Raw genomic sequence first — 11891 nt, 5'->3', positions numbered from 1 at the left:
AAAGTTCTGAAATAAAAAGGACTATCACTGGACGGACCTCCAAATTGTGATGTGTTTAAGGATTGGACATAGTGTTTTTTTTTTTTTTTTTTTTTTTTTTTATATGTTTGTTTTTGATTTTGTGAATATATACATATTCGAAAGGGACATACATATTCGAAAGGGACCGCCGAGAGTTCACGCTTGCGGACAATGGGCTCTCGATTATTTGTGTTTTGTGTGTGTGTTTAGAAAAAAAGAGAGTCTTTCAATATTTCAAAGAACTAAAAGAGTCTGAACAAGTGATTTGGACTAATGGCTCTTTTCTTTTTTTAAGTGCAAAGTTGTGTTTTTTTTTTCAATTTTTTTTTTTTTTTTTTTTTTTTTTTTTTTTTTTTGGAAACGTAAGTAGCATGCAGTACCCTCTTAGGGAGCTGCTATTAATATTTGTATTTATTACTTTCTTTATTATTCTTGTATATTGTATTATTAGTTAATATAGATTTAGAGTGAAATCCCGGCCGGGTAAATTATTATTACAGTTCATATAATCTATATTTTTATTCTTGTCTTTGTATAATTTTGTTTCTATGGCTTGTTAACTGACAGCAGTTTCCTTCTTTCCCAACAGGATTTTTTTTTTTTTTTTTTTTTTAACAGCTCACTTAGGGGAGATCCAGAAATGAACGCAATCTTGCCTGTTTATATTTTTTGTTCGTTAATTTTAAAATATTTAAACCAAGCGTCTGGTTGGTGACCGTTGGTTGTATCTTCTATATAAGAGCAGGAGAATCATAGGTGGGGGAGGATTCCAGCTCGACCGTCTAAAGAGGTAGATGGTTAGGGTTCTGTCCAAACAGGGGACGGGGTCTCTTTTCTGGAATTCTCAAAGAGGCGGCTAGAGATTGACATGGTACAGCAAGAGGGCTGTATCGCCGTGATGCAAAAAGTATAGTTTGACATAATTTCAGACCACAACTCTCTTAAGAGGAAGAGAGTCTGGGGGGCTACGGAGATTGTTGGTCTTAAACTGTACCACACAGCAAGAGGGTTGTGTGAAGGGGAAAGCGAATTAAGTCGCTGAACCTTGTTTTTTATTAGCTAGCTTTGGGACTACGCCACTCCTTTAGAGGGAGGAGAGGCTAGGGGTTCCAAACCCGTTTGACACCTCATGTAGGAGGCGAAATTAGACTTATCTAATTTTTTCGTTAAAATAATTCCTTTATTATTCTACGACCAATTTTGGGAGATATGCGCGATAAATGGTTCTCTCCTATAAAGGGCTGGATTCTTTTCTTCGAACTGAACGATGCGAGATTTCTTTTCATTAGTATGAATAAAGATTAATTATAAGTTAATCCTTGGGCGTAATCCTTTCTTATTTTAACTTCTCATTAAGGTTTTGGATCTACCTATTTGATTGTTGTTTTGGTATATTGAAGTTTTGCTTAAATCTGATACATCTAAACCGGACTCGGTATATTGCTTAGAGAGAGATTCTATGGGGGCTCGTTTATTTAATTTTTCTGTTTTATTCAACTATGCTATTCCTCCGGGGTGCACATAGATGTTAAATGAGCCGCTTTTAATCTGTGAACACAATCTTTTAATCTGTTCGGTTCTCGGGATGATTCCTTTAAACGAGGAATGGTGAATTAGTAATTGAGAGACGAACTTTTGGAGGTAGCAAGCAAAGACACAGCTTGTGAGATGGAGTGCATGGGAGAAGTGTTAGATGAGGAGTTTGCTGCTGAACTTAAAGATAAACCTTTTGCGTTAATGACTGACGAATCGACTAACACAGCGAATAAATCAGAGCTTTGTCTGTGTGAGATATGTTACTGACAGTTGCGTAGTGAGGGAGAGATTTCTATGCATAACTACGCCTCAGGACACTACCGCCGAAATTGTAATGAAAATGAAATAACCAAACGAAATTTGTCATTTGGTAATCTTGTGGCATGTGGATTCGATGGGGGTTTTAATTTCTCTGGTAGTGTTTCTGGGGTGCAGAAGAGAATTTCAGAAAAGGCAAAGAGAAATGTCCCGTACATACATTGTAGAGCGCATGTTTTGGCCCTTTCAGTGACAAGTGCAAAAAATTTGTTTCCATGTGTAAAAAGATTTTTTTTTTTTTTTTTTTTTTTTTTACGTTGTGAGGGACATTTGCAAGATATTCCGCCTATCTCCGATAAGAGAAGCTGCTCTTCACGATGTTCAAAAAATGTTACAGGACCCTACTTTGAAAATTTCAGAACTCATGGATGTACGTTGGCTCAGTCATCACAAAACCATTAAAAAATGTTATGGATCAAAAATGACGTTAGAGCACTTATATATAGAAGGTGGAGACTTTTGTTCCTTGGCAGGTGAATATTAATTGAAATGGAAAGCTCGACCTTTCTTCTAATATTGTAATATTCTTGTTGGTAGAGATACTGGGATCTGTGTCAAATCTAAGTAAGTACCTGCAAAAGGAAGACTGTCAGTTAGCGAATTTACCCCAGCTGATTCCAAGTACTAAGGCTCACCTGAAGTCAATTTCTGAAGATGCAAATAAAGCAGCAACACAAGAGTCTAGTACCACTTTTACTACTTACGACGAAATGAAAGTTATACTTTCAGGAATCCGAAATATCAAGTCAGATCAATCTGAAGAAAAGAAATGTTTGGGAATGCTTGCTAAATTCGCTGATGCTGTAGCCACTGAAATGGGCAGAAGGTTTAATAAGCAAGCTGTTGATTTGATTTCAGCGTGTTCATTTTTTCAATCATTTGATTTTATTCAACATATCAAAGAATCAGATGTGAAAAGTCTCTGTAGCATTCTGTCCGGCATAGATGAAGATCACTTATACGCAGATCTTCAATCTTTCAAATTTCTGGCACCAAATGTGAATGACAAGATATCGCCATTAAAATACATTTTAACATCATCTTTTGGATACGATGAACTTAAAAAAGCCAGTGTAAAAATTCTAACAGTGCCAATATCAACAGCCCGTTGAAAAATCTTTCAGTGCCATGAACAGAATAATGACACCGTTGAGGAATCGATTAGGGGAAACTTCCTTGGACCATTGCATGAGAATTTCCATTGAAGGAGAAGTTCCTAGTGAAGAATTTCTCTGCAAAGTTATAGAACGTTATGCAACCAAAAAGCAAAGAAGAATGCGTTTACGTTAAGTGAAAAGTACTTTTAAAATAACTAATACCAATTGCCTTTTTTATTTTTTTTATTTATTTATTTTATTTTATTTATTTATTTATTTATTTATTTTACGTGAGAATGAAGTTATTTTGTGATGTGAGTGTGGATGCGTGTATTCGGGAGGAAGAATTGTCTTACAGTTTGACTTACGTGCTTCACAGTTCAGTTTTTTAGTATTACATAATTATGTGGATATTATGAAGTGTTAGTGATTGAACTGCAAACAATGGTGTCAATCTCAGCTTTGTCGGCAGGTTAGCTTTGAGGAACATAACAGGTAAGACTACAAATTCTTAATTAATTTAAAAAAAAAAAAAATCTCATGTTATAATCATTAGAATCATAAATGTGCTATAAAGTAGATTTACGAGTAGGAATCTAATTCTTCAGTCAAGTACTAACTGAGTATTCTATACGTGTCTGTTATTTTCTTCACAGGAAAATTCTATCTTTAAATCGTCCATACGCTCCACCACTTCCCTATGATTATATTTTCAATTGAGAGTACTTTGCATTGTGAAATCATTGAACTTTTGGTTTCCAACGTTACCCCCCCAGACCCTGAAAATACCCCCTTGGAGATTTTTTTCTGAAAGAAACACTGCCCGTGAGGACACCAGAGAACATCATCAACCAATGGTAACGATCAATGTGAGTTTTCCTTCTGATACAACGTCACTACCGAAATCGATAAAAATTCTTACTTTCAATTTGGATCAGTAAGTTTAGATCAGTGAGAGATAAGTTATTAATTAGTTAATAGGGGTGATGTGAAGGTTATTAGGGAACTTACAAACTTTATGGTTAAATTGTCAAGACTTTATTATCACAGATCATCTTAAACTCTTGAGACAATCTTTTGTGAAAGACTATGGTGAGACTTTTTTTTGGAAAGACTCGCAAAAATCTAAGAATTTCCTACCTATTCCTTATCACTTTTGCTGCTACTAATTTCTAATATTTTGTAAGTGTTGAGTTTTATTTAAGCATGACTGAATAACCTGAGTATAGTGCTATCATAATATCTGAGCAAATCCGTTTCTTTCTATAAGAACACAAGCATTCATTCCAACATCGCTTGGTGGTGGAGGTATCTCCAATTTGTGTGTGTTCTGTGTTCTTTCACAGCATTGCCAGCAGAAAAAAAAAAGAAGAAATCTTTAAGTTTTACGTTCCACGGTTATATCGGTTAGGCTAAAGGAGACGATGATGGTGAGAATGAATGAAATGGTGGAATGAAGAAAGTGGGAGGAAACGGGAGAACCGCGACAAAACCCATGCACACGCTGTTTGTCCACCACAAAGTTCAATGGCGTGAATCAAGGACCCCATGCACCAGAGGCGAACGCTCTACCAGTGAACCACCGCGCCTCCATATTGCCAGCAGAGTCTGCATGATTTTTGAGATTGCAAAAGGTAACAAAGTCATAATAAATCGAATGGGACATTTTGCTTGCCCCCTCAGGGCCCTCTAACGTGAGGTTGTGGTGAGTCACTCGAGAATTTTAAATAACAAGCTGGCCTTGTGATGGTGCGTTTCTGAAATTCATCCAGTGGTCATATATCCGAGCTCATTGAAAATAATGTAACCAAACTATAATCTGGGCAATAAAAGCAGAAGTGGGCAACCCATTGGCAACGGGAACAATATCCTCAGAGTTACCCGTGTAAGGGGTACATAATCTGAGTTTGATATTTCAAATAGGAGGATCGTACAAATGACAAATCGTTCGAAATGGTTCAACTTGTTGGAAAAAATTCGGCAAATAAAATAAGCCTACTGACATCCAAGAGCAAGATAACCGACACTAAAGTCATTGCAGTTACAGCAAATCAGGACCATGGTCCTGTATCAAGTAAGTCAGAAACCATTATACTTGGGAACTGATAGTACTAGTAACATTAGTTAGTCACGCTTCGAGAATATCTGCTACCAGTTTCAACTACGTAGTAGCAATCGTGTAGCAAGAACGTTGACAAGAGAAGCAGAAAATGCATTACTGACATCCATAACTAAAAATGAATACAGTACAGATTATATTCATGATCTTTCAAACTATACTGTTACGACAACCAAGGTAGTATTATAAATGGAAAACCAACTGGTTAGGTAGGTATTAAAGAGTTCTTATGATGTACACATCGTTTAGCAAAGAATACACTACATATCACTATGCTTCCCTTAATAGATATATGTACAATGCAGTAATCCTAATATCATTCAATATCCAGTGATTCTAGCAACACTATAGGATAAAAAAAAAAAAAAAAAAAGAAAATACTATTGCATTCAAAATATGAGTTTTATGACATGTAAATAGTTCATTTAGATCAGTGGTCACCAAACTTACGAAGATTCTGAGCTACCGTACCGTTTTTAAATTTTACTGTGAGCAACGAACCAAAAGAACTATCAACTTCTGTTAAAAAATCTTACACTTGTTTACTGCTTATAAACTTACAAAAATTGCCAACCGCTGCGTTAACCCATCTACCGTAAATGTCCCCGCGAGTTACTAGTAGCTCGAGATCAACGGTTTGGCGATCACTGATTTAGACGATACGAACAGTGAACTTGATCGTGGAGACGGAACTATAAAACACTGAGCTTACAAATATTCGAAATGAGCACCATTAGCTGTTAAGCAGTAATTGTAGGATACATATGTGAGATATATGTGATGTACGGCTTTCAGTTCTGCTTCTCCAATAGCTTGGAACGTTACTGCCATCTTCCGTTTCATATCTGCTAATTTCAATGACCTTTTCTCTGATAAGCAATGTCATTTACTCGCTCCCAGAAGTAAAAACCCATCAAGTCAGGAGACGGCGGATGAAATGCTACAGCTGATCTCTGCCCAATTCACCGAGCAGGAAATTTTACGTCTAATTCTTGCCGGCAGTGTGCGCAGGACACTAACTTTATCCACATATTTGTAGGACGTGCAAGAGATATCTCTTCCAGGAATGTTTGTATGTTATGTTGAAGGAAATGTCTAGTCAATGCTTCGTCAGAAAACCAAAGTCCAATTATATAAGGCCGAGTTTCTAGCCTACACGTCGACACTCTACTGATGTTGGTTAGTCACTTCATGTCACATTGGAAATTGTGAGTAGACCAGAAATGCGAATTATGAAGATTAACCTGCCACTCACTTGTAAACAGCCTCATCAGTTCATAATACATAGGAACTGAAAAATCTCGGCTGTACCTGTAGCTTAGCCCGTACCCACTAACAATATTGACATCATCGTTTATAATCGATCGCGATGACTTCTTGATATAGTGAAATGTGATATGGGAAAAACTGGTGTTTTGAAGTATTGTAAAGTGTCCTTCTAATTGTACCAGCAGAATCTCTTACAAACAACTACAATTAGGCAACATGAAAAAAAAAAAAAAAAAAAAAAAAAAAAAAAAAAAAACTAGTTCTTTGTATAAAAAAGAAGTGCTATTTTACGTTTCTACTCGTCCCCAGAATCCTTTCTTTCTTTCCTTTGTAATTAGCTAATTTCTCAGCTCTTTTCCATAACCACACTTCGCATGCTTCCAGCCACTTTTCTATCGTTCTTTTATTAATATTCATGCTTCTTCTCGGTACAGTATAAAACTCCAACATTCAGGAGGCTTTTCCTTTAATCCATTATTGTCACACAATTTCTTACTCCTAAAAATTTATTAACTATCCCTACCTCTACTTTAATTCCCTGTTTAAATATCTTCACTAATTTTTGTACCAAATTTTACCAAAGAGGATACCAAAAACTATTTTAGTTTCTCGTCTGCTACTTGAGTAGTTCACGGAAATCCACGTAGTTGTCTAGATCACCATTCCATGCACTGTAACATTCACTTTCATTCCACACAATATTTCTCAGTTTTCCTCCAAAGGTAATAGAATGAAGCTGAAAAACAAAATTAAATACTAAATTAGATTGCCAAATAAAAATGAAATCTTACAGAAATTTTCTTGATAAAATATTGGTACAAAATCTAATACGGGAAAAATATTCAGGTAAATAGCTTGGCTTTTTTTTTTTTTTTTTTTAAGCATAGTTTTCTGGCTAAAATCGTATTTCAAAGGTTTCAACCTCTCGGTTGCCACCAAGCCCTTTCTTTGATAATGTTTCTCGCTAAATAACGAAATACAGTAGACTCCCGAGTATCCGGCTCGCGACTACCCGGTCTAGTTTTCTTTTATCGTAATTAAATGGGGAAGGCAAGGAGTTGCATGGGCAATATTGCCAAGGCATTGGAAGCGGGCGTCTGCTACGATCCTTCTATGTGTCGTGTGCAAAATACAAGTTGTGGCAGAAAAAGAGCAGCGTTCTGCTACTTGTTCATTGTTTCGTCAGTGTGTAACGGACCTCAATACAGTACGCTTGCTACTGTTCCTGATTATAAGTCTACAGTACGTACAGTACTGTATTCGTAAATTGTTCCTGGGGTATGGTTAATGTTCAAATAGAAATGAGTTTATAGAACTCCGGCTTTTTTGTTACCCTGCCCGCCCTTTCGTCACATTACGCCGGATACTCAGAAGTCTACTGTATTAGGTTTCTGATTGTAATATTATGTGTGAAACAAATCAAACATTTCTGGAGCTCATTGAAGGTGAGGAAAATAGTCATTTAAATGCCTTTCTCGCGCACTGCACACCAATAAGAGGATTTAGCTTTAATTTAGGTAGTTAGCAAATGTATGTATGTTGAAATTCCTTTTCAGCACCAAACCTATATGAGATGTGGACCTATAGTTTAACCCTTTTGGGATTTTAGGGTCTTAAAGGCAAATTTTAGAATTTCAGTCAAGCAGCTACTGCATCATCACTACCTATTCTAGGATCATGGTTCGTACTTCATTCTCTTCAGAATAACGCAACCTTCCAAACGGTGCCATTCGCGTGTCCATTAGGGATGGTCACGAACTTCCGGTTTTCAGAACCGGTTCCAGACATTGATCCGAAAAACCTGTTCCAGAACTGGATCTTAGGAACCGGTTCCAGACCTGGATCTGAAAACCCGGTTCCAGAACCGGATCTTAGGAACCGGTTCCAGACTGATCCGAAAGCCCCCAAAGACCCGTAAACTGCAAAGAGGACCACGCGCTTGTGCTTTCTCCCGCCCAGACCGCTTGTGGCCCCCAGAAAAAATTTTGTCCACCAGTAGGTGTTTAGCCTATGAGTGCTAGTTACCAAGCTTGTTTAGCCAAATGAGACAAGCGACCGTCGCCTGAGCGCCTGCCTGTCGCTTCTACCATTTCGTCTAGCATATTGTTCACAGCCTGCCAGCAGCTCAGGTTTAGCGTAGGGATGGTCACAATATTCCGGCGGAACCGGTTTGCGAGGAACCGGTTCCGGACCTGGATCCGAAAAACCGGTTCCGGAACAGGATCCGTTCAGAGCTGAAAACCGGTTCCACCAAGAACAGGTTCTGGCCATCCCTAGTGTCCATATTATCTACCCGAAAAGCGGAATTCCAGGAAAATGGGAAAATTTTTCCTAACAAAATCCTTTTCAAAAATTTAGGACCCTCTGGACCGGCCCTGTGTTAATGTATAATCCGCGGCAAAAAACCTGCAACATGACCATATAAGTTTATTGTGAAATGACGAAGTCTTTTGCTCCAAAATAAGTGTGCACGGGAGGAGGCCGAAGTGTATCCTGGCGTGATTCGTTCCACTTAGACATTATGTTCATTCCCTGTGCTGTTAGGCGTAGTTTCACAATAAACTTACATCCTCATGTTGCAGGTTTTTTGCCGCGGATTGTACAAATCTCAAAAATCACTTGAAAAATACTAAGTGGTGTACGAGTGCTTGTGCAGAATATCAATCTGACATCTTGAAAATTAAGGAGGGGAAAATATTTCCCTTAGAAATAAATAAAATATTTCTCAAACCTTTTAGACAGCATTTCTAAGAGAACAAAATAAATACTTTGCGTTGTACTCTAGAAAGCCAAAGAGATGATATCATGACCCCCACCAACTTGATAAGTTCCTTCTCAAAACACATGTCACCCTGTTTCGCAATGCATATACAACTCAATAATAAGTAAATCCAGCAATAATAGATATTATATGAGCGTCTTAAAAAACAATACACACGTATGAGTTGATTTGGAGTCTAACGTATCTTTCAGCAGCGAGGCTATATGAGACGGGACCTAGTGATTAACGTGGAATCCGAATCACATGAGCACCCACCGGGAATCGAATCCAGGTCTCCAACGCCAAAGGTGCGTACGCTACCCGCTTAGCCACGAAGGAGCTCAATACACACGTATGGTGTATAGTGATACGAAAGGGTTAAAAAGGTACCTGAACCATCGTAGTTCTCTACTGGGTTCCATGCTCTCTACTGGGAGTTGAATCTGAGACCACGTGCTACAAACGCGATGCGCTAGCAACTAGACCAACGGGGAGGAAGGCAGTTAGCAAATGTTATAGCGTAAAACATTTCTTCTGAGACTTACCAGAAAATAGTGGGCACCATCTTGACGCTTCACGGGTAATTTCTGTCTTTTAATTTTTTTCCTGTTTCGTCTTCCTTCTTTGTTTCTCTCTCTCTCTTTTTTTTTTCTATCTATTTATCTGATGATGTATTTAGCGAAAGTGTTCATAATGTACCTAGGAACTTATTTAAAAATGATTTTGTTATAATGTATTCACTATTTTCTGGTGTTCCGTGCAGAACCCGCTTCGATTGGAATGGATTTGAGTTTAGCGTCCCGTTCAGCAGCGAAGCTGTATTTGACGTCGACCTACAGGTCAACGTGGAATCCGAACCACATGAGCTCCCGCAAGGAACCATCCTGCTTGGAGATTGTTCTTTCCTTATACATGTTCGAAATATCATATGAAAATGAAATATTTGTTTTACGTCCCACAGTTATGCCGGTTAGGCTATAGGAGACTGTGATGATGAGTAACGAATGAAATGGTGGAATGAAGAAAGTGGGAGGAAGCGGGAGAACCCCTAGGAAACCCATGCACACGCTGTTTGTCCACCACAAAGTTCACTTGGCGGGGGCTGGGATCGAACCCGAGACCCCAAGCATTAGAGGTGAACGCTCTACCACTGAGCCACCGCGGCCCCCATGTTCGAAATATCAGTTTATAAATAATAAGTGGTCTGAGAATTATATAGTAACTTATACACGTTCTATTTAAAGATCTGTGTTTGCAAAATATACCATACCTATACAATAAATTTTTGAATCAATACAATAAATATACCGTACCTATAGATAGATATACAGAAGCCAGTTTTATGTATACCCTATTCCAAAACAACGAGCGAGTTGATTATGACTGTTTTGTTGATTTTTTTTCTTAGTTTAGTTTCATAAATTACTCCTTAGTTTCGTTTCCAAGGAAGGTGACTGGAGACAGACATGTTTTAGATACACTCGAATTGACAGTGAAACTATTAACAGATCGTCTAAAGCATATGGTTAACCATTCTAGTCTCTTTGTAGTTACAATATTATTCTCAGTTTTCTAATTGTTTTAGATTAAACATTTAAATAATGCATCAAATTTACAACTTAAAATTATCGTAATTTCCTGTATGGTAGCTTTCCTTTTTCTGGATCAAAAGATCCAATATATTTCAGGCAAAAATTTTCTTGTACGCCTTATATCTAAAAAACTATTATGCATATAGTGTATCCAAACCCAAACTATCACTTAACTCAGTATAATGTGCTTATTCCGCAAAAAAATACGAAAACTCGATTTAGGGTCCGCTCAAAAATTTTGTGGCCCCTGATCCAAAAACTAATTATTGGCCAAGATCGCAATCTTTTAATCCATTTTTGGATCATTCCTAAAATTCTTCTCTTGTTTTTAATTTACAACGAAGTTTTCATATGTATACTGCAATATTATCGTTTAATTCCCACCCTTGACTGTGTCAAAAATGCAGAGAAAATGAACCAGACCTGAAAGGAATTCGTAAGGTTCTTGGGTCAATTTTTCGGATAGTCTCTGGATGGTAGTCTGGGTTTCTCTGAGCAGAACTTTACCTTAAAATATATTCCATATTTTAACATCCTTCTAATTTCTTTTCCATTATTGTTGTTGATAGCAAATGGTTCCTGTGTAAATTGGCCTTCTCAAAGAAATAAACTAAATAAGAAAATGATAGATTTTATCTTGTTTAACATGTTGACCGCCATAGCGAAATTGGGTAAAATTCACGATTGGGCCATTTTTCATTGGAGGAAAATATGTATTAAAATGATCAAATAATTTTTGGGTAAATAACTTTCAGAAGCCGGAAATCAAGGATACTGAACATCTTTCTAAGGCCGTAAAATATAATTCACCATTTAAACCTATGTGCTTGTGTATCACTGGTGATTCACACGGCTTCAAATACAAAGATGCAAAACCTGTAAATCACAGATGGCTCCAGGCTCCGCAAAGTAAGGCCAGTGTGAATCATCAGCAGGGTAAGCAAAAACCATGGTTTTTATTGATATATATATATATATATATATATATATATATATATATATTTTTTGTTTAAATAATTTGCTCTTTGTATTTATATCATATATGGACAGAAATACGTTTGTTTCGCCTTGGTGTTATTATGCAACAACCGGGCTATGCTGGAAGGGGTCGCATAAGCTTAAAGCGGAATCCAAACCGCTTCCCGACTTACATCCGAGAGAAACTGTCTTCCATTTGA

The 11891-nt window shown here is 37.3% G+C and overlaps 1 long non-coding RNA gene across 2 annotated transcripts in view; it reads right to left on the bottom strand.

Annotated features, from left to right (window-relative positions):
- Positions 1-323: 323 nt before the first annotated feature.
- LOC145674375 (uncharacterized) overlaps positions 324-11891 on the bottom strand; it is a 79006-nt gene continuing 67438 nt past the window's right edge. For both annotated transcript variants that reach the window (XR_014128915.1, XR_014128914.1), the window contains exon 4: positions 324-7096. This is a non-coding gene — a long non-coding RNA (uncharacterized LOC145674375). The remainder of the gene's footprint in view (positions 7097-11891) is intronic.

The sequence above is a fragment of the Thermobia domestica genome, chromosome 17 (genome assembly GCF_964235325.1).
Source record: "Thermobia domestica chromosome 17, izTheDome1.hap1.1, whole genome shotgun sequence".
Taxonomy (NCBI): domain Eukaryota; kingdom Metazoa; phylum Arthropoda; class Insecta; order Zygentoma; family Lepismatidae; genus Thermobia; species Thermobia domestica.
The sequence above is the reverse complement of the archived record's forward strand: the minus strand, read 5'-3'. Positions and strand labels throughout refer to the sequence as shown.